General features: G+C 41.7%; 1 protein-coding gene and 1 pseudogene across 2 annotated transcripts in view; both read left to right on the plus strand.

Moving 5' to 3' along the window:
• Positions 1 to 5,889: 5,889 nt before the first annotated feature.
• On the plus strand, positions 5,890 to 9,950 carry Ugt3a2-ps1 (UDP glycosyltransferase 3 family, polypeptide A2, pseudogene 1; annotated as a pseudogene).
• Positions 9,951 to 15,264: 5,314 nt separating this feature from the next.
• Positions 15,265 to 20,708, plus strand: part of Capsl (calcyphosine-like) — a 30,531-nt gene continuing 25,087 nt past the window's right edge. Inside the window, exon 1 of one of the 2 annotated variants that reach the window (NM_001106417.1) lies at positions 15,265 to 15,403. The gene's annotated coding sequence lies outside the window, so the exon portion shown is untranslated. The remainder of the gene's footprint in view (positions 15,404 to 20,708) is intronic. The other variant, XM_008760763.4, reaches the window with a different exon arrangement.

Below are 20,708 nucleotides of genomic sequence, written 5' to 3' on the forward strand. Positions count from 1 at the left end.
ATAAGAGAGATTTTTGGTGAAATTATCATGTGATATGGATCTGGGTCCACATGCTTCATCTTAATCAAATTAAGGTATGGGGATAAAAGGGCTTGTCTCTATTTGTGCATTGTGCAGTGTGCAGCTCTCTAGCCTTGCCACCTCATTTCCCAGGTTTCCATTTCCCTTTGGATATGTCAGCCTTGCCATCAGAAACATACTGTGATTTCAAAACGGAGTTATTTCCTGTTCCTACGTACAAGTCATTGCCTACTGATAAACCGTTCCTCTGAAATTCTCTAAGAGCATGGTCACCAGGTGATTAACATTGTTTTTGATATACCATTCATCTCAAGTACTTAAAATTTTACTACATTCTTCTACTTCATGATATCATAAAAATGAGCTGATTTTTTTAAAAAAGAATTTGTTGTTTGAGAATGTTATACATCCATATAGTGTGCCTTGATTGAGATTTTGTCGGGATTGATCTTCTGAAATTCTTGGGTAGGCAATCAAATCCACTATGAGTTTTGCTTGAAGCAATGGCCCTGTTATTTGGAGAAATTACTGTTTTGTTGCAAAAGTCCTCTTCTTATGGTTCTTACACTTTTTTATAGTCTTTTCTTTGATGACTCTGTTTGTGCCTGTGCATGGGTTTGTGTGTGTATATTCACATGACTCACATGGCTTTCTCTTGTTCAACTCCCACATATGATACAACTGAATGCCCTCTTGAGTATTGAATTGAGTATGAAGTATTGAGTGCATGAATTATCATTCTAATCAGAACAACGCTTTTCCTTTACCATTGGTTCAGAGGCTAGATAGGACAAAGATGTGGAGGGTGCTATAGTGCCTTTGAGTTTGCATCTTCACTGGTCACATTCCTCTCCTGCAACAAGACCCCTAAAGGAGAATTAGTCATCCAGAACAAAAAAACAAAATACTGACAATGAATCCTTAAAGCAGCCAGAGGTGGCACTTCTCTCATTTATAGTCCTTGATCCCCAAAATTGAGAATCCTTGCAATTGGAGAAACAGCGTCACATATTAGGTGTGTATAAACATATACCTAGTTTCCTGTAGAATATTGCCCAGGACACAAGCAAGTTCCAGGACAGCTAAGGTACACAGAGAAACCCTGTTGTCACAAACACAAAGAAAATAATAACAGCAAAAGTGTCAGTGTTATTGGCCAATTGAGCATTCTGCTGTTGTCTCTATTTTTATGAACATGGCTTCTATGTCTCTGAACCCACTCTGCAATGACAAGACCAGCTGGGGAAAATTGTTTTCCTCAGAATGAATCAATGTCTACTCTTTATTAATGCTTCATTTGCTGAGTTCTCCTAAAGTGAACATTTGCATAAGATCCAATAAATTTTATCTCTACAGATGGATTTAATCATATCCTCCTTTCTGGATCTTTTTTTTATTAACTTGAGTATTTCTTTTTTTTTAAATTTATTTAATACTTAATAATAATTCTTTGGTTTCCGGGCAAACATCCCCCTTCCTCCTCCCCTTCCTTATGGGTGTTCCCCTCCCAAACCTCCCCCATTGCTGCCCTCCCCCCAACAGTCTAGTTCACTGGGGGTTCAGTCTTAGCAGGACCCAGGGCTTCCCCTTCCACTGGTGCTCTTACTAGGATAGTCATTGCTACCTATGAGGTCAGAGTCCAGGGTCAGCCCATGTATAGTCTTTAGGTAGTGGCTTAGTCCCTGGAAGCTCTGGTTGCTTGGCATTGTTGTACATATGGGGTCTCGAGCCTCTTCAAGCTCTTCCAGTGGGGCAGGCTCTGAATGGGTGTTCCTTCAGTCTCTTTTTTAATCTTTGCCTCTCCCTTCCCTGCCAAGGGTAGGGATCAAGAATCAACAAATGGGATCTCATAAAACTGCAAAGCTTTTGTAAGGCAAAGGACACTGTGGTTAGGACAAAACGGCAACCAACAGATTGGGAAAAGATCTTTACCAATCCTACAACAGATAGAGGCCTTATATCCAAAATATACAAAGAACTCAAGAAGTTAGACCGCAGGGAAACAAATAACCCTATTAAAAATGGGGTTCAGAGCTAAACAAAGAATTCACAGCTGAGGAATGCCGAATGGCTGAGAAGCACCTAAAGAAATGTTCAACATCTTTAGTCATAAGGGAAATGCAAATCAAAACAACCCTGAGATTTCACCTCACACCAGTGAGAATGGCTAAGATCAAAAACTCAGGTGACAGCAGATGCTGGCGAGGATGTGGAGAAAGAGGAACACTCCTCCATTGTTGGTGGGATTGCAGACTGGTAAAACCATTCTGGAAATCAGTCTGGAGGTTCCTCAGAAAATTGGACATTGAACTGCCTGAGGATTCAGCTATACCTCTCTTGGGCATATACCCAAAAGATGCCTCAACATATAAAAGAGACACGTGCTCCACTATGTTCATCGCAGCCTTATTTATAATAGCCAGAAACTGGAAAGAACCCAGATGCCCTTCAACAGAGGAATGGATACAGAAAATGTGGTACATCTACACAATGGAATATTACTCAGCTATCAAAAACAACGAGTTTATGAAATTCGTAGGCAAATGGTTGGAACCGGAAAATATCATCCTGAGTGAGCTAACCCAATCACAGAAAGACATACATGGTATGCACTCATCGATAAGTGGCTATTAGCCCAAATGCTTGAATTACTCTAGATCTCTAGAACAAATGAAGCTCAAGACGGATGATCAAAATGTGAATGCTTCACTCCTTCTTTAAATGAGGAAAAAGAATACCCTTGGCAGGGAAGGGAGAGGCAAAGATTAAAACAGAGACTGAAGGAACACCCATTCAGAGCCTGCCCCACATGTGGCCCATACATATACAGCCACCCAATTAGACAAGATGGATGAAGCAAAGAAGTGCAGACTGACAGGAACCGTAGGTAGATCGCTCCTGAGAGACACAGCCAGAATACAGCAAATGCAGAGGCAAATGCCAGCAGCAAACCACTGAACTGAGAATAGGACCCCTGTTGAAGGAATCAGAGAAAGAACTGGAAGAGCTTGAAGGGGCTCAAGACCCTATATGTACAACAATGCCAAGCAACCAGAGCTTCCAGGGACTAAGCCACTACCTAAAGACTATACATGGACTGACCCTGGACTCTGACCTCATAGGTAGCAATGAATATCCTAGTAAGAGCACCAGTGGAAGGGGAAGCCCTGGGTCCTGCTAAGACTGAACCCCCAGTGAACTAGACTGTGGGGGGGAGGGCGGCAATGGGGGGAGGGTTGGGAGGGGAACACCCATAAGGAAGGGGAGGGGGGAGGGGGATGTTTGCCCGGAAACCGGGAAAGGGAATAACACTCGAAATGTATATAAGAAGTACTCGTTAATAAAAAAAAAGTACTAGTATATAAAAAATAAACTAGGGCCATGCAGAATAATTTTGAATTAAATGAAATGTTTAAGTAAATGTTTGCCTCAATACTTTAAATCATTGAGGAAACTCCACAGGAATGAGTAATTCTCAATCCATTCGATGAAGTTACTTTTATTTGGTATTAAGCCTAGAAGAAAACCAGAAAACAACACATTATATAAAACTGACTGTGTGAAGGATTTTCATATAGTATATTTGTACAATAAATATAAACTGGTACAACTGATATTCATAATAGTTCAAAGTTGCCACAAATTGCTAGATGTAGAATTGGCATAACAAGTCAGTCTCTTCCTAGCAATATATCTTTTTTTTGTAAGTCTTTTTTTAAAATTTTTTTTATTAACTTGAGTATTTCTTACTTACATTTCGAGTGTTATTCCCTATCCCGGTTTCCGGGCCAACATCCCCCCTAACCCCTTCCCCTCCCCTTCTTTATGGGTGTTCCCCTCCCCATCCTCCCCCCATTGCCGCCCTCCCCCCAACAATCTAGTTCACTGGGGGTTCAGTCTTAGCAGGACCCAGGGCTTCCCCTTCCACTGGTGCTCTTACTAGGATATTCATTGCTACCTATGAGGTCAGAGTCCAGGGTCAGTCCATGTATAGTCTTTAGGTAGTGGCTTAGTCCCTGGAAGCTCTGGTTGCTTGGCATTGTTGTTCATAAGGGGTCTCGAGCCCCTTCAAGCTCTTCCAGTTCTTTCTCTGATTCCTTCAACGGGGGTCATATTCTCTGTTCAGTGGTTTGCTGCTGGCATTCGCCTCTGTATTTTCTGTATTCTGGCTGTGTCTCTCAGGAGAGATCTACATCCGGCTCCTGTCAGTCTGCACTTCTTTGCTTCATCCATCTTGTCTAATTGGGTGGCTGTATATGTATGGGCCACATGTGGGGCAGGCTCTGAATGGGTGTTCCTTCTGTGTCTGTTTTAATCTTTGCCTCTCTATTCCCTGCCAAGGGTATTCTTGTTCTCCTTTTAAAGAAGGAGTGAAGCATTCACATTTTGATCATCCATCTTGAGTTTCATGTGTTCTATGCATCTAGGGTAATTCAACCTAGCAATATATCTTAAACAATTAAAAAAAGCAGTTATTCAAGTGAAATCTTATACATATATTCATTTGTATGGCAATTCATAAGAGGTTCAAGGTGAATCAAATCAGATATTGAGCAATGGATAAGGCAACAACAACAACAACAACAACAACAACAAAACCAAATTGAGTGATATGTGTTAATATTTTTCTTGCACCAAAAGTATTGTGGTATATAATATAATGTGGATACACTTCAAAGTTGTATTCAAAGTATAGTGGACAACAAAAATGGTATATGATGTATATTACCAGTTGTGTGTAATTTTAATAATATGCACGCATAGAGACAAAATAATCACATTGGTGAATTTAGGGCTGAGGAAATGAAGACATGGAGAATGAATGCTTACTCAATAAGAGGTTTAGAAATCATATAGGACTGGTGGTAACACAATGATTATACTAAATTAATGTATGTTTTTATTTTACAATGCATATATTTTCAATGTACAAGTGTCACTTGAATAAGAACCCCACATTGTGGGCAATATACATCAACACCACACCAATCTGGGGTTAGCCCTGATGATTAGTACGGTAAAGATATTTACCTTTTTCTATGTCATGGCCTCAAACAGTAAAACAGGAGATGAAATATTAAAAAGTCAGTAAAATCAGAATATCATGGAACAATGAAGCAAAATATGTCAGGTGGTACAGTTGACAGGGTCTATCCCATCCTGCTCATAATTCTTATGACACTAAGATCATTTGTGGACTTCCAACTTATACTCAAGGTCAATCGCTCCTTTTATTTTTAATTCAAGAATTCTCACTGCATTGTCAGAAACACTCGCATCTTTTAGTTAGCATGGAAAATCCTCAAATCTCCTTTCCACCCATAACCTTCAATAGAAGAGATGGCGAGTCTGATACTCTAGTTAACATTTCAGTGTAGAAGGATGTCCTCAACCGTCCGAACTCCCAAATTCATGAATATTGTTAGACATAGACATTCAGGATCTTGAACTTTCGCAGGTATGTTTTGTGATAAGAACAACATGTGAGATGAATGATGTTGCTCCAGTCATTCTTAATTATTCAGAACATAGGTTAGGTTGGGGATGGTATCACATAACTTTTACCCCAGGACTTGGGAGGTAGAGGCAGGTAGATATCTCTGAGTTTGAGGCCAGCCAGGGCTACAAATAACAAAATCCAAAAATATATGTTTATGTGAGAATATGTTGGCAAATCTCATAAAATAGCTCCTAATAAATCCAGATACCATAAACATGAACACAGCACACGTGACCCAGCCGCCCAGGGCCTATGAAAGGATGAAGCATGGGTTTATTTAATCCCTGGCCGTCTTTCACATCGTGCTGCCTTGGCTTTTACAAACCACTACCTTTGGCTTTTTCCCTCTGTGATTCTTCCAGGACTTGGAGAATTTTATCACTCAGTTTGGAGACTCAGGTTTTGTCCTTGTGGCCCTGGGCTCCATAGCAACCTTGCACCAGACCAAGGAAATTATTAAGGGATGAACAGTGCTTTTGCTCACCTCCCTCAGGGGGTGCTATGGACATGTAAGGACTCTCATTGGCCTGAAGATGTGAGATTGGCCCCCAATGTCAAAATAGTGGACTGGATTCCTCAGAGTGACCTGTTGGGTAAGGATAACCTGGATCTGCTGTTTTACTCCCATTTGCATGTTTTGTGGACTCACCCAGTGTCTTGATGGGCACTGATATTGGTAGAGGAAGAGGCTGATCACAAACATAAGTCTCCAGAAGGCAGGAAAGAAGCTGGCTGGAGTTCTCTGGGAATCAGGCTGTCCTTCAAACTGGATATAACCCCAGTTTCTATTTCCTTTTCAACTCAGGAAAGGTCTCAAGTTGCCAAATAAACTTCTTCTTTGAACAGAATCTAAACTGAATATTGTCATTTTAATCTGATCCTAGACATGTGAACTGCAAGGACAGAGTCCAGCTTGTAGGCTTGCAATGTCTATACAAATACTTGCATGGCATAGGCGGGGCATGAATATGAACGCAAACACGCAGACACAATTTATTTGTTTATTAAGGTTTGAAAAACACAAATCTTCTTATTGAAGTTTACAGGGTTTGAGGACACAGGAAATTACCTGCACGTCAATTTGAATAACCTCAGATATAATACTGAGACATTGAGTCATTAAGCAAGAGAGAGTTCTTTATGTTTCAAATAATTGTTCTTGTTTCTGTATGGAGACTGGCCTCTGCCACACTAAATGACTGGATCAGAGTTTCAAAATGAGTTTATGACTGAAAATTAGCTGGAGAATTTTGGACAAAGGTGATTTTTAGTAAAACTGCAGCTGCATGACAGTGGGAGGACTGACTTTCCAGGGAACATGAGTAGATTCCACATGAAACACAGTCTGAGATAAATTTTTTATAATCGTGAATAATAAATTAGCTTGCCCTCAGCATGGAGCAATGGACAAGGCCTGTAAATACAGAAGTGGATGTCTACCGTGCCCATACTAAAAGCTTCTCTCCAAATAGAGGAAGGAACACACAGAGGATAGAGTTAATGAGAAAGCAGATGTGGAAAGCGAGAGAAAGCATGGGTGAGAAAAATGAAGAAAGCATTAACAGCAGGGAAATGGATTAGTGCAAGGACAGGGGACATGCCTTTTTGTCACTTGCCTCTGTAGCTGTCTCTGACTTCTCTATCCTACATGATTCTGGACTGAAGTCCATTATCTGGACTGAATCTGTGGTGAGTCGAACGAACTTTGCATCCTGGAATATCCCCCTTTGTAATTTATATTTTTCATTTAATTAAAATATAATTGCATTATTTCCCCACCTCTCCTCTTTCATCTACTCTGCCCACATCACCCTTCACCTACCTCCTCCCCAATTCACAGAGCCTTCTCTAATTATTCTGTTACATATGCGTATGTGTGTGTGTGTGTGTGTGTGTGTGTGTGTGTGTGTGAACATATAAATATGACCGTCTGAATCTGGCCAGTGTTGCCTGCATGTATATGTTTTTAATGCTGACCATTTCCTATTGGATAAAACTAATCAGGGGGCTCATTCCTGGGGGATGCTAATTCTCTCTCTCAGCTGTTAACTGTCTGTCACTCTTTATCTGTGGCAAGTCCATGATATCCTATGTATACCGGCATGTCAATTGATGCCGTTGTTCAGGTTAGAAAGCTGTGTTGTTGAGATTCTGTGGGTACAATTTCCCTATCATAGTTGCAAGGACTTCCTGACGCTCTGGCTCTTAGGATCTTGCCATTCACATATCTGGGATGTGTCCGGAGGCTTAAGTGCAGGAAATGTGTTGTGGGTGTGTCAGTCAGAGCCAGACACCCCACAGTCAGCTGTTCTATACATTTTGACTTGTTGTGGCTTTCTGGAATGGTCCCCGTGTGCTTGCAAGGGAAGATTCTTTGATAAGAAGTGAGATCTCTGCTTTGGAATGCACTAGTTTAGGAAAGAGGCTTTCTTTTCAGTGCATTTTGCATTTCTACTGGTATTTCTTGGCTCTGCTGTTTTACCTGGTATCTGAACCTTTTTATAATGAAATCTTGAACCGTCTTTCTCTTTTGCAACAGCTCATCCTAGAATCCATCTGTTTGTCACCCATGGGGGACTGAACAGTATAAATGAGGCCATCCAGCATGGAGTACCTATGGTGGGGATTACTGTTTTTGGAGACCAACCTGAAAACATGGTCTGAGTAGAAGCAAAGACCATTGGTGTTTCTATTTAGATACAGACACTCAAGGCAGAGATGTTTGTGCTCACAATGAAAGAAGTCATAGAAGACAAGAGGTACGCAGCTCTCTGGGGCTGTAGTTCCTTAGGCTGAATGCAGGTCTAACACAGGGACAGGTATGATCTGTTTTCCAGGGAAACAAGAATTGTGTGGGATGTGTTAAGAGCATGTGGGTGTTCTTGAAGGGCCTGCCCTTCCTTTAGGTGAGGTGCAGAGAATATGCTTCTACTTGCTTTGGTCTGGTGATTGATCTACACAGGATCTTTCAGCTTATTTATGAGATACCTGCAGACTCCTCATTGACTCAAACTGTCTGTCTTGGTTACTAATCTATTGGGAAGAGGTACCATGATCAAAGCAACAAATAAGATGTAATTGGGGGCTTGCTTATGGCTTCAGAGGTTAGTCCATGACCCTCATGGCAGGGGTCTGGGCACAGGCAGCAAGCATGGTACTAGAGCAGTAGCCTAGAATTTACATCCTGGCCTGTAGGTAGGAGCTAGAAAAAGAGCAAGACTAGGCCTTGTGTGGATTTTTGAAACCTCTGGTGACAAACTTCCTCTAACATAGTCATAGCTCTTAATCCTTCCTAAACAGACTACCAACTGGAAAATGAGCATTCAAATATATAAGCCTATGGGGGGGGGGTCAGTCTCATTCGAACCACAACAAGGATCTTTGCATATGCTTCATATGGTTGGTCTCCCCTTCTAAGGTTTTGTGATGCTTCTCATAGAACCATCTCTCTAATGTTGTCCTCTTAGGAGACCATGTACTTAGCTATTTTTTCCTACCCTTGAGTTCACCCACAATCCACTACTTTCTTCTTGACATTTGGAAAGATTTGCAACATCTCCAACATGTGTGTCATTGTTTTCTGCTCCACACTAGCACCTAGAAAGCATGTACCATGAAGAAGCAGTGTGGATCAATTTCCACTCTGTTCCTAGGGCTCAGGACAAGTCTGTTATAGAGGAACTTTTCCTAAATCTAGCACAAGTGAGACAAGAGCAGGTGACCCACATATCCCCTGTCCATCTAGCACAATGATTTCACAACCAAATGGGAGTAAACACTCGGGTTTCAATGCGTCCTAATCACTTAATCAGATATAGATCCTGTCCCATATGTTCAAATGTTCTTAATGTGAGCATACCTTCAGCACCATAAGTGCAATCCTTCCAGACATTGTCATTTTAAAAAATTTCCCTTCAAGGGTTAATTTTGATCCTCTCTGTATACGGTTTTTGTTTTTATCTTCTTATTAAAAGGTTTAGTTGGAATCAGGTAGATAGTGTCAATGTATGCCAACAATTTTGTTTGACACTGACCTATGGGTATGTCCTTGAAACAAGTATGTGTATGCATGTGTGTGCACAGGTGTGCACTGGGTATATTATCTGGTCTCAAGTAGATTGCACAGCACATTCCCAACATGTTCTCTCTGTATTTGCCCATAGGTATAAGTCTACAGCAATGGCTGCCAGAGCCATCAGGTGCTCCCACCCTGTGACATCTGGTGGGCTGGATTGACCACATCCTACCAACAGGAGGAGGGGCACACCTAAAACCCCATGCCTTTCAACCACCATGGCACGTTCAGAACCTGCTGGATGTCCTATTGTTTCTGTTGGGGTTCACTGCAGGCCCCTTGTGGCTATTTAAGAAAGTGCTGAGCTTGTTGTTCTGGTCCCTGAGTGGGACATGGAAGGAAAATAAGTCATAATGTTAAGTTTGACCTGGGAGGATATTGGGAACTCTGACTCTTTAAGGGATTTTGCCTACCCAACACAAGGAACTTCCGGTTTTCTCTAGCCACCCATGGACCGCCAGTTGTTCTTAGTATTTCTGTTTATTTTATAATACTTATATAATTCATTGACTTTCTGGTGACTCCTCATTATCTGGATCCCCTGCTCTAGTACAAATCTCCCTTTCCCAGCCATTTCTTTCCTTCACTTCTTTCTGCCACTCACTGTGTTATAACAGTTTCATTCCCCGTGAGGTCTCCTTCAATTCTTATTTCTCCGATCATTTGGGATAACCTCCTTCCCTCTGACATATTTGACAAGTTCTTTTTACCCTATACTTTTCTTATCTTGTAACCTCTCCTTATAGTTCAGAATGCCTTCTCTGCTGTATTGTATTGTTCCTGTTAGGTGAGAACAGCCAATCACAGGGCTGAGTCTATAATATAATATAAACCAGTTTGTCTAACAACGGCAACATGTGAATTAGTCTTTTTCTTTTTTCTTGAGAGAAATCAAAGTTAAAGTACATGTGCAATTGAAAACTTGGGAGAAAACATTTTTGGTATGACTCTGACATGGAAGATTTACTTCTTGATGTCTGAGAAGTTAAAATAAGAAAAAGAAACGTCTGGAGGTTCCTCAGAAAATTGGACATTCCACTTCCTGAGGACCCAGCTCTACCTCTCCTGGGCATATACCCAAAAGATGTTCCAACATACAGCAAACACACATGTTCCACTATGTTCATAGCAGCCTTATTTATAATAGCCAGAAGCTGGAAAGAACCCAGATGCCCTTCAACAGAGCAATGGATACAGAAAATGTGGTACATCTACACAATGGAGTACTACTTAGTTATCAAAAACAATGACTTCATGAAATTCCTAGGCAAATGGAATGAACTAGAAAATATCATCCTAGGAAATTGTCCATTTCCTGAAGATTTTCAAGTTTTGTTGAATGTAGGTTTTTATAGTAAGATCTGATGATTTTTTGAATTTCCTCTGAATCTGTTGTTATGTCTCCCTTTTCATTTCTGATTTTGTTAATTTGGACGCACTCTCTGTGTCCTCTCGTTAGTCTGGCTAAGGGTTTATCTATCTTGTTGATTTTCTCAAAGAACCAACTTTTGGTTCTGTTGATTCTTTCTATGGTCCTTTTTGTTTCTACTTGGTTGATTCAAGGGGCTCGAGACCCCATATGTACAACAATGCTAAGCAACCAGAGCTTCCAGGGACTAAGCCACTACCTAAAGACTATACATGGACTGACCCTGGACTCTGACCTCATAGGTAGCAATAAATATCCTAGTAAGAGCACCAGTGGAAGGAGAAGCCCTGGGTCCTGCTAAGACTGAACCCCCAGTGAACTAGACTGGTGGGGGGAGGGCGGCAATGGGGGGAGGGTTGGGAGGGGAACACCCATAAGGAAGGGGAGGGGGGAGGGGGATGTTTGCCCGGATACCGGGAAAGGGAATAACACTGGAAATGTATATAAGAAATACTCAAGTTAATAAAAAAAAAAAAAAAGAAAATATCATCCTGAGTGAGGTAACTCAATCACAGAAAAACACACTTGGTATGCACTCACTGATAAGTGGATATTAGCCCAAAAGCTCAAATTACCCAAGATGCAATACACAGACGACAGGAAGCTCAAGAAGAAGGATGACCAAAATGCAGATGTTCCCACTCCTTCTTAAAAGGGGAAAAATCCATAGGAGGGGATATGGAAGCAAAGTTTAGAGTAGCGACTGAAAGAATGGCCATTCAGAGCCTGTCCCACATGTGGCCCATATATATACAGCCACCAAAACTAGATAAGATTGATGAAGCTAAAAAATGCATACTGAAAGGGACTAGATATAGACCTCTCCTGAGAGACACATCTAGAGCATGTCCAATACAGAGGTCAATGCTAGCAGCAAACCACTGGACTGAGAACAGGACCCCCTTGGGGGGAATTGGAGAAAGGATTGAAAGAGTTGAAGGAGTTTGCAACCCCGTAAGAACAACAATGCCAACCAACCAGAGCTTCCAGGGACTAAACCACTACCGAAAGACTATACATGGACTGACCCGGAGCTCCAAATGCATATATAGCAGAGAATAGGCTTGTTGAGGCACCAGTGGAAGGGGAAGCCCTTGGTCCTGTCAAGGTTGGACCCCCAGTGCTGGAGAATATGGGGAGGGGAGGCAGTAAGGGGTATTTATGGGGGGAATACCCGTGTTGGGGAGGAGGAGGAGAGGGGATGGGGGCTTATGGACAGGAAACCAGGAAGGGGAATAACATTTACAATGTAAGTAAAGAAATATATTTAATAAAAAATAAAAAATAAAAAAATAAAAATTAAAAATTAAAAAAAAAAGAAAAAAGAAACTAGAGTTTATCCACTCATTGGAGTAACTGCTATATGTAAAATGGAATAAACCAGAGATTTATAACTTGGCACAGAATGAATTTCAATGTTGTTAACTAAGGAGATACAAAGAGAAGCAATAAATAGAGAATGCCTTATTCTTTTTTCAATATTGTGGGAGTTAAAGCCTGTCAGTTTTATAGGAGTGTTTGCCAATGGGAATTACCAGATGAATCCCAGGATTCAGGACAAAAACAATTTATAAACTTCATCAAAATTCAAGGAGTTTTTTTTAAATACCACAAAGAAACAGAACAATAACATTAAGAATAAAGAACTTAAGGAGAAGGAACCCCCAAGTGAGGACCGAGGACACACAAATGTAAGGCTGGTGGGAAAGATAAAGCAAATTTAGGACTTGAGAATGGAAGTCAAAACGGAGATCAAAACACAGAAGAGGGTTCAGAATGAAATGAAGATAGACTGGAAGACACAATAACTCAGCTAGAAAGCTCAAAGAATAAGAGCAGCAGGGTGGAAAAATCAAGCAAAAGGTGAAATATTGGGACTCAAAGCAAAAGATCTAGGGCGAAGAGTATGAATGACTGAAAAAAAATTAGGAAAGGAACACACAGAAAATATGAGGTATAGACAGATAGATCCTCAACAAGACCATAGAAGCAACCTTCTCCAGAATAAGGAAAGACATAGCATGCAGATACAAAAAGCACACAGAACACCAAATGAACAAAACCAGAAAAGAAAATCCCCGCAGCTTCCCATAGTTAAAACAACTAAGCATTCAGAACAAAGAAAGAATAATGGAAACATCAAGAGGAAAAAAGTTCGCAGAGAAAGGACAAGCCATCAGAATAACAGCTGACTTCTCAATGGAAACCTGAGAGCAGGAACAGCTTGAGATAATGCATTTCAAATCCTAAAAAGACCAGGATGACAACCAAGAGTAATACACACAGCAAACTTATGTCCCACGCTTGAAAAAGCAAAAGGGCTGTCCATTGACTGAACAGTCTAATAAAATTCACAGACAACAAACAAAAGCTAAAATATTAGAAGCAACATTTCAGGCTGGAGAGAGAAGTGAGTCTAAAGCCTTTGAGTCAAAGGAACACCAAGCACCAACCCAGATAACTGTGCAATGCGCCAGTGCCAGGCCTCAAAGGTATCTAAAGATGTGTGTGTGTGTGTGTGTGTGTGTGTGTGTGTGTGTGTGTGTGAGAGAGAGAGAGAGAGAGAGAGAGAGAGAGAGATCCAGACCCAGACCCAGACCCAGACCCAGATCCAGACCCAGACCCACACACTTGTCAGAATGGCCCCCCAAGAATCAGAGAAGACAGGAAGAAGAATGACCCTGGTGAAACAGCCTTTGAGGAACTGAACAGGAGAGACCTCAGATGTGGTCCAGCAATAAGAGGTTTCCATTTGGATAGTTTATTGATGCAGTCAGTAGTTTAAGGCATGGATGAGTGGCCAGTTTTAATCCCCTAATGGGCACAAGTAATACTGGAGAAGAAGAGGAAGAAATATGAATTGAAAGGTAGGAAGGATTTCAAAATGACGCCTTCAGGGTAAAGCACAACCTTTGTAACGGGAGCTCAATGAGAGGGCCTGTCCTGGCTCTGCACACTGACAGCCTGCCATGGATGGAGGAGAGACTTAGCGGGCTCTGCCCCTCAAGGCTGATGTTATATCCCGGGAGAGGAGAATGATCGAATGCCTTCAGCCATGGTACCCACTGGTGACCTCACCAGGCTCTAATGGATGGTTCCGCTCCAGTGGTTACACAGTTAATCCTCCTTAAACCAAATGGGACCAAAACCGGACCCAGAGACATGAATGTGGGAGTGAAAGCATACCGAATCCCTGCATGGGTGAGGTGGGGACATTCTTGTTGGAGACATGGGGACAGGGGTGGGGGTGGGAGGTATGGGATGTGGAACTGTTGGGGTGGGGCGTAGACCGGAAGGGAAACAAAATATTGAGTGTAAATATAAATAAAAACTTACTTAATTAAAAAAAATTGTTAAGTACCATTTTCTACTGAAAGGGGACCTGGAAATAGTGTCTGACCCTGAAAGAGGAAGAAAAAAAAAAAAAAAGGAAGCTTTTGAGCAGGTGGTTGTTAACATGGAATACATCTCATTTGATGTTTATATAAAATCTCAGAAATTATATTGTTCATTTTAATGATATTAAAAGTCAACTACCACACTTGCCTGAGTAAAATGCACAACAGAAAGTGGACCAGAGGCCTTTCTAGAAAGTTCTGGTCCTGGTTCTGTCTCTAAATTCAGAATAGAGGGAGCCAGGGGGTGGGAGTGTGGAAGGCCGGTGGATGTTACAGATACTCAATGCAGGAACTATGGCTTAGATGATTTCCCCCGAAGCAAACAATTAGCCTGCTTTTGCTCTAGCAAACGTATTGCTAAGAACAAGTGTGAAGCGAATGGAGAATAAACGGTAAAGTTACAGAAGCCAAAATACTGTGGGAAAATACTTCTCAGTGTGCGAATGTAGAATAAAAACGAGGGCGCTGCCTGTAATTGCTGCTGCTTGCTCCTAAGGGTTGTGGTTTCCTGGTTCACCTGGCAATAAGCCACCAGGGAGTCAGCCCTGAAGAGTCAGGAGGGAGCTACCTGAAGCAAGTAAGGCAATTTACCAAACATTTCCTTTTAAAACGCTGGATACCGGTTCTGATGCTGTTTTAGAAACCAAACAGTTGCCAATAGAACTTCCGCCTGTCATTTCTTCCAGAACAAACAGCTTGGGCATTCATAGTCACTGGGATTTCCTAGGTAACAAGGAGTGTAAACTTGAGAAAAGGCAGCACCAGCATAGGAGTGACAGCGAGCTGAGCGAATCAGAGCATGAGTTTGCTTCAGTGTTTCCCAGGCCATCCAATTAGAACTGAAAGCCTGGAAAGGCAGGGCCAGCAAAGGAAGACAGGTAAGAGGGAGATACAGGACCTGGGAGGAGACTAGAGTCCCAAGGTGCAGAAGTCCATAGTTTCAGCTTGAAGCAGCCTGGGGCTACAGATTAGCATTTCAGGTAACTAAATGCTTTTATTCATTCTATTAACACATTCTTTTGTTTCATTTTTAATGATGAGGATCTGTTATCTAAAAGGAAAGTTAAAAGTCGGTGAGAATTGACGTCCTGAAGAAGCCAACCCCTAGACTGTCAGTGCCTAGAGAAAACAGCTTGTCTTTAGGTGTAGACTCTTGGAATAGATGCTCAGATAAAAATCAATTCGTTTAGCAAAGGCAAGGGAGACAACACTTTCAGAGTGGTGCCTATTTGCTGGATTATTGGATGAGAAGTTTCTTTAATGATTTGCAATAATCATCCCGATGGCCACAGACAAAAAGGAGCTTAGAATTCTGTCTCCAACTCACAAAGTGATCAACAGATTTAGCATTATTCCTATTTATTCTGTGAGGTAAGTTTGTAGTGATTATACCATATCCTGTGAATTGATGACAGATACAGGATAAAAATTAGAGTTTTTAATTTAAGTTTTTTTTGTGGTTGTTATTTGAGAATTGTGTACATTAGTACAATATTTATTTAATAACCACCTCCTACTTTCTCGTCTGTTTCCCTCACTGCAAATTTATGGCCTCTTCTTTCTCCTCTAGGCCTCTCTCTGTTTCACTTGGGCATGCGCACTTGCGCACACGCTCTCTCTCTGCATCTCTCTGTCTCTGTCTTTGTCTCTCTCTTACACACACACACACACACACACACACACACACACACACACACACATACAGCACTAAATGAACTCATTTAGTGATGCCCATAAGTACACATGTTTAGGGTTGATTGCTTCATGTGGGATAAGCTATCGGGGAACTCCTCTCTGCAGAAAATGGATTCTCCTTGTCTCAGTCGCCATTCATGGGCTGTATCTCCTTTCCTTATGATTATTTTAAAAAAATATTTCTTTGAGATTATAGTATAACTGGATCATGCCCCCATCCCTTAGCCCCCTCCAATCCTTCCCATGCACCCACTTTGCACATTGGTGATGTGTTTCTCTTGCACTAACATAGGTAGACTAACATAGTGTATGAACACTAAGCATATTCTGGTAGCTCTGAGGGTACCATCTATGTGCGCTATTATGCAGAAGAGACTACAGGACCCCAGTACTGTGGAGTGTGTTCACAATATTACACATCTTAGTGAACCTTTGGAGGGATTAAGGATAAAGGCACACTTTATGACTCTGATCCAGACCAGCAACTGAGGCATCTTTCTCTTTCAGTTCTATTAAGGCAGTGCCATTTTAGTAATGGTTTCTATGGTGATGGCGATGGACAAGGCAATGGGCACATTTGTGATTGGAAGGCATAGGTACTTACCTTCAACAGAAGGAGAAAGGAGGGTGTTAGTATGATCTCTGTGATGATGAAGCAGTTGACACATTCTGGAACTACTATTCCTGGTGTTGGGGAATGTAAAAGGCACATGAAGCCAATGCTGTACAGAGGGATGAGGAAAACATACTTTGAAAGCCATCCTTCATCACAGTAGGCAAGCAGCAAGCAAGAGTTTGGCTAGCTCATACTTTTCTTTAGGATACCGTGCATCTTGAGTGATTTATCCCAACTCTGTTAGCAATGGACTGCCTGTAGCTCTTAATCTAGGGGTGATTCCTTGAGAAACTTCCCTCATGCACACTGGCAAAATGAGAAGTTTTGCTACAGAGTGTTGACCTGACACTTACAAAACTATAACAGAGAGTTGATCTGATTAATGATAAGTTGTAGAGTACCTTAAAGAATGTAAACCCTTCCACCAGTCTGGAATGTAACTTAACTATTCTAGGTAGTAAGTTCCTCTTTTCAGAGCTCTTTCTTTTTTCCTCTCAAACATCTTGTTACCACAAAAGGCTCCTTAGTTTATTAATAGCTTCACATATGGAAAAGTAGATTTCAACTCATTTGTTTTTGTCTTATGTGAACAGATGATAGTGATCAAATATATTGCAGTGAAGAGACTTTCATGACCATGGGAAACCTTATAAAGGAAAACTTTTTATTTGGGGCTGGCTTACGGTTCAGAGGTTTAGTCCATTGTCTTCATGGTGGCAGGCATGGTGTAGCACAGGCAGACACAGTGCTGGAGGGGGAGCTGAGGATTCTACATCCAGATCTGCAGGCAGCAGGAAGAGAAAGACAGACTAGGCCTGAATTTAGCATCTGAAACTCCAAAACCCACCCCAGTGACACACTCTGTCGAACAAGGTCACACCTCCTAATAGTGCCACTCCCTATTAGCCTGTGGGGACCATTTTCATTCAAACCACCACAAAATCCAATCCAACTTAATACTGCAGCATTATATTAAGTGCTGAGATATAAGGATAAGGGGGAAATGCTGCATATAGTTCTTGTTTCAAGGACTTTACAAGCTAGACAGACGTGTAGTGTAATATGGACCCTGTTTTGGACATAGATGTTCATAGTACATCACAAAATATTTCACTGTGGTGGCAGTGACTGTGTGAGGCTTCACCAAAGTGATTATCTAAGGATGAGTAGTATTCCCTAGGCTAACGAGAGAAGGTGTTCCCTAAATGTGACTGCATATACAAGGACAAAAAGTTATGATTACATCATTCCCCCAATCCTTTCTTCCATCAAAATTCTCCCATACGTCTCTCCCTGCTCACTTTCCAATCCATGGCCTTTACATCCCACTAATTGTAGATATGTCTGTCTGTGTTCCTCTGACTGTCCCCTCTTCTGCAATGATCTTTGAGCCTTAGGTGCAGGAGTTGTGTTATAGATGGATCGACTGGGACTGTGTTTCACAACTCTGCATTTTGATTGGTTGTCTTTTTTTTTTTTTTCTGTCTGTTCCAAAGAGGATTTTCCTTCATGAGACATAAGGACTGCAGCTTACACGTGGGTGTAAGGATAAATATTTAGAGTGCTGTTAGGGGTCATGCTGGTTTAGTAAAGTGGTGGTTGTAGGTTCTCCTCCGGGATCCATGGCTTCACAAGCCCTGGATAGTTGGTTAGGCTTCCAGTATCAGAAATGATTTTCCTCTTGTTGAACAGGCAGATCTTCAATTGCAGAGTAGTTGGTTACCGCCAAGGTGAGCATGACACTACCATGGAGGAGTGCTGCTTACTGGCTTGCTCATCATGGCTTGCTTAGCCTGCTTTCTTATAGAATCCAGGATCACCAGTCCAGGCTGATGGTACCTTATAGTGGTACCTTCTAGGACCCACCAGTGGTATAAATGATGACGCAGGGGCTTTTTTATATTTTAGGCTAACATTTAATTTAATATGAAAACTAAATAGCTTAGACCTTCTAGCTATGTGCAGTCTCCCAGCCAGCTAGTTAGCTTAACCTAACTAATCCTGGTACCGTGTCCCACCTTATGGCTCTCCCTCTCTGCTCAGCTCTGGGCTGTCTGTTCACCTCCTTGTCTGCTGGAGAATTTCTTGCATTTCTTCTCTCAGCATCCATCTGTATCTCTGTCTCTCTGTCTCTCCCTCTCCCTCCTCCCCGCCACCCCCTTTCAGAAATTCTGCCCTCCATTTCCTGCCCAGCTTCTGGCCAACAGATCTTTACTACAGCCAATCAGATGTAATGTAGATTGCCACTAGGCAGCTGAGGAAGAATGAATTTAAAATATGAGACTGATAGTGGGCCACAAAAATGATAATAGCAAGATCCTAAGAGCACTTAGTTCTCTGCCTGTATACAATTAACAATGGAATATACAGAGACAGACTTTCACACAATGAACCCCAACAGTAACATCCGAAATGAGCTGTATAGAAAATGTGTGTTCATTTGTTCAGGTTGATTCTGTCTCTAGCCATTTTGCTGAGTTTATCATTTCTAGAAGTGTTCTCGTAGAATTTTTGGCATCTCTCATGTATGATATCATATTATCTGCAAATAGGGATTGTTTGACTTCTCTGTTTTCTATTTGTATTCCTTTACTTTTTTCTCTTCCTTATAGCTTGACCTAGTGCTTCAAGTATGTTATTGAAACTGAGTGGGCAAAATGGACAACCTTGTTTCATTTATTACTTCTGTGGGGTAGCTTCAAGTTTTTCCCCATTTATGATGGTATTGGCTGTGAGTTTCTCATATAGAGCCTTTGTTACTTTGTGGTATGTTCCTCTGGTACTACATTCTCTAGAAAGTTCATCGCGAAGGCACCTTGGCTTTTGTCAAAGTCCCCTTTTGAAAGATTGAGTGACTTTTGTCTTTAAATCCATTTGTGGGTTATGCCATTTATCGACTTATGTAGGTTGAACCCTCTCCACATTTTAGAGAGAAAACCAACGTAGTCATAGTGGAGATGGTTGAAGCATGGTAGATAGGTTGAGTGATTGGTAAAACACTAAACATTAAGGTGGAAACCGGTGGGAAAAGAATGGACTCACGTGCCTGAGGCACTCGGGGGTGGGGTTGGGGTTGTGCCAGATGTTAGCAGGAGTGACCAGAGCTGCCTCCATTGAAGGATCACAGTCATGAATGAGCTGATTCTGCAGGGAGCTGGAGCTGGAGTTCACTGTGACCTCCTCCTGCACCTGATATGTTAATGTCTTCCACTCATGGGCTCCGATTGGAAGCAGAGATGTAGCAGTGTTCACTGGGGGTTTACTTGATTTGTTATTGATGTGGAAAGGCCTGGCCCACTGTAGGTAGCGTTTTCGGGCAGGCGGTCATGATTGTATACAAACACTATAAACATAAGCCTGAAAGTGACCTCGTGGGCAAGCAGCATCCCATACCAAGGTTGTTGGCCTTCCCTGGCTATAAGTGAGCTCTCTGGTTAGAGCGGTGTGGATTACCAAGCAGGCCAGCTTTCAAGTACGTGTTTGAATGCTTGGCCCTGACTTCCCTTAGTGGTGGACTGTAGTCTGTAAGGGAAGCAAGTCCTTTTCTTTCCCCAGCAGCCCTTGGTCAGTATTTTATCAGAGATAATGACGAAGTGATATTGAGAGGCTACTCGGTCAGTTTTGTAATGCAAGGAGGATTCTGCAAAGTCTGCAGGTGTCTAGGTATCTACAGAGCATGCGCAGTCCTGGCCTCTTGCAGCGACTCTGTAGCGGTGGCAAGACGTTGCCTTGATAATTTCTTTTTTGCCTTTAATGTTTTATTTTAAAAATAAACTATATTTTACTGATTTTTCAAATAAAGGCCTTTTTTTCTGAGCTGACAGAGACATGCTTATGTGTCTACATAAAAATAGTTAAGAGAATTTAGAGAGGCAGGTTTCTGTGTTGCAGAGACAGACAGGTACTCAATGAAGGGATCATTGCAAGTCGCCTGGAGACTGTGGGAAAGGCCACATGATGTCTCTGGTATTCCC

This window comes from Rattus norvegicus, chromosome 2 (genome assembly GCF_036323735.1).
Source record: "Rattus norvegicus strain BN/NHsdMcwi chromosome 2, GRCr8, whole genome shotgun sequence".
NCBI classification, from domain to species: Eukaryota; Metazoa; Chordata; class Mammalia; order Rodentia; family Muridae; genus Rattus; species Rattus norvegicus.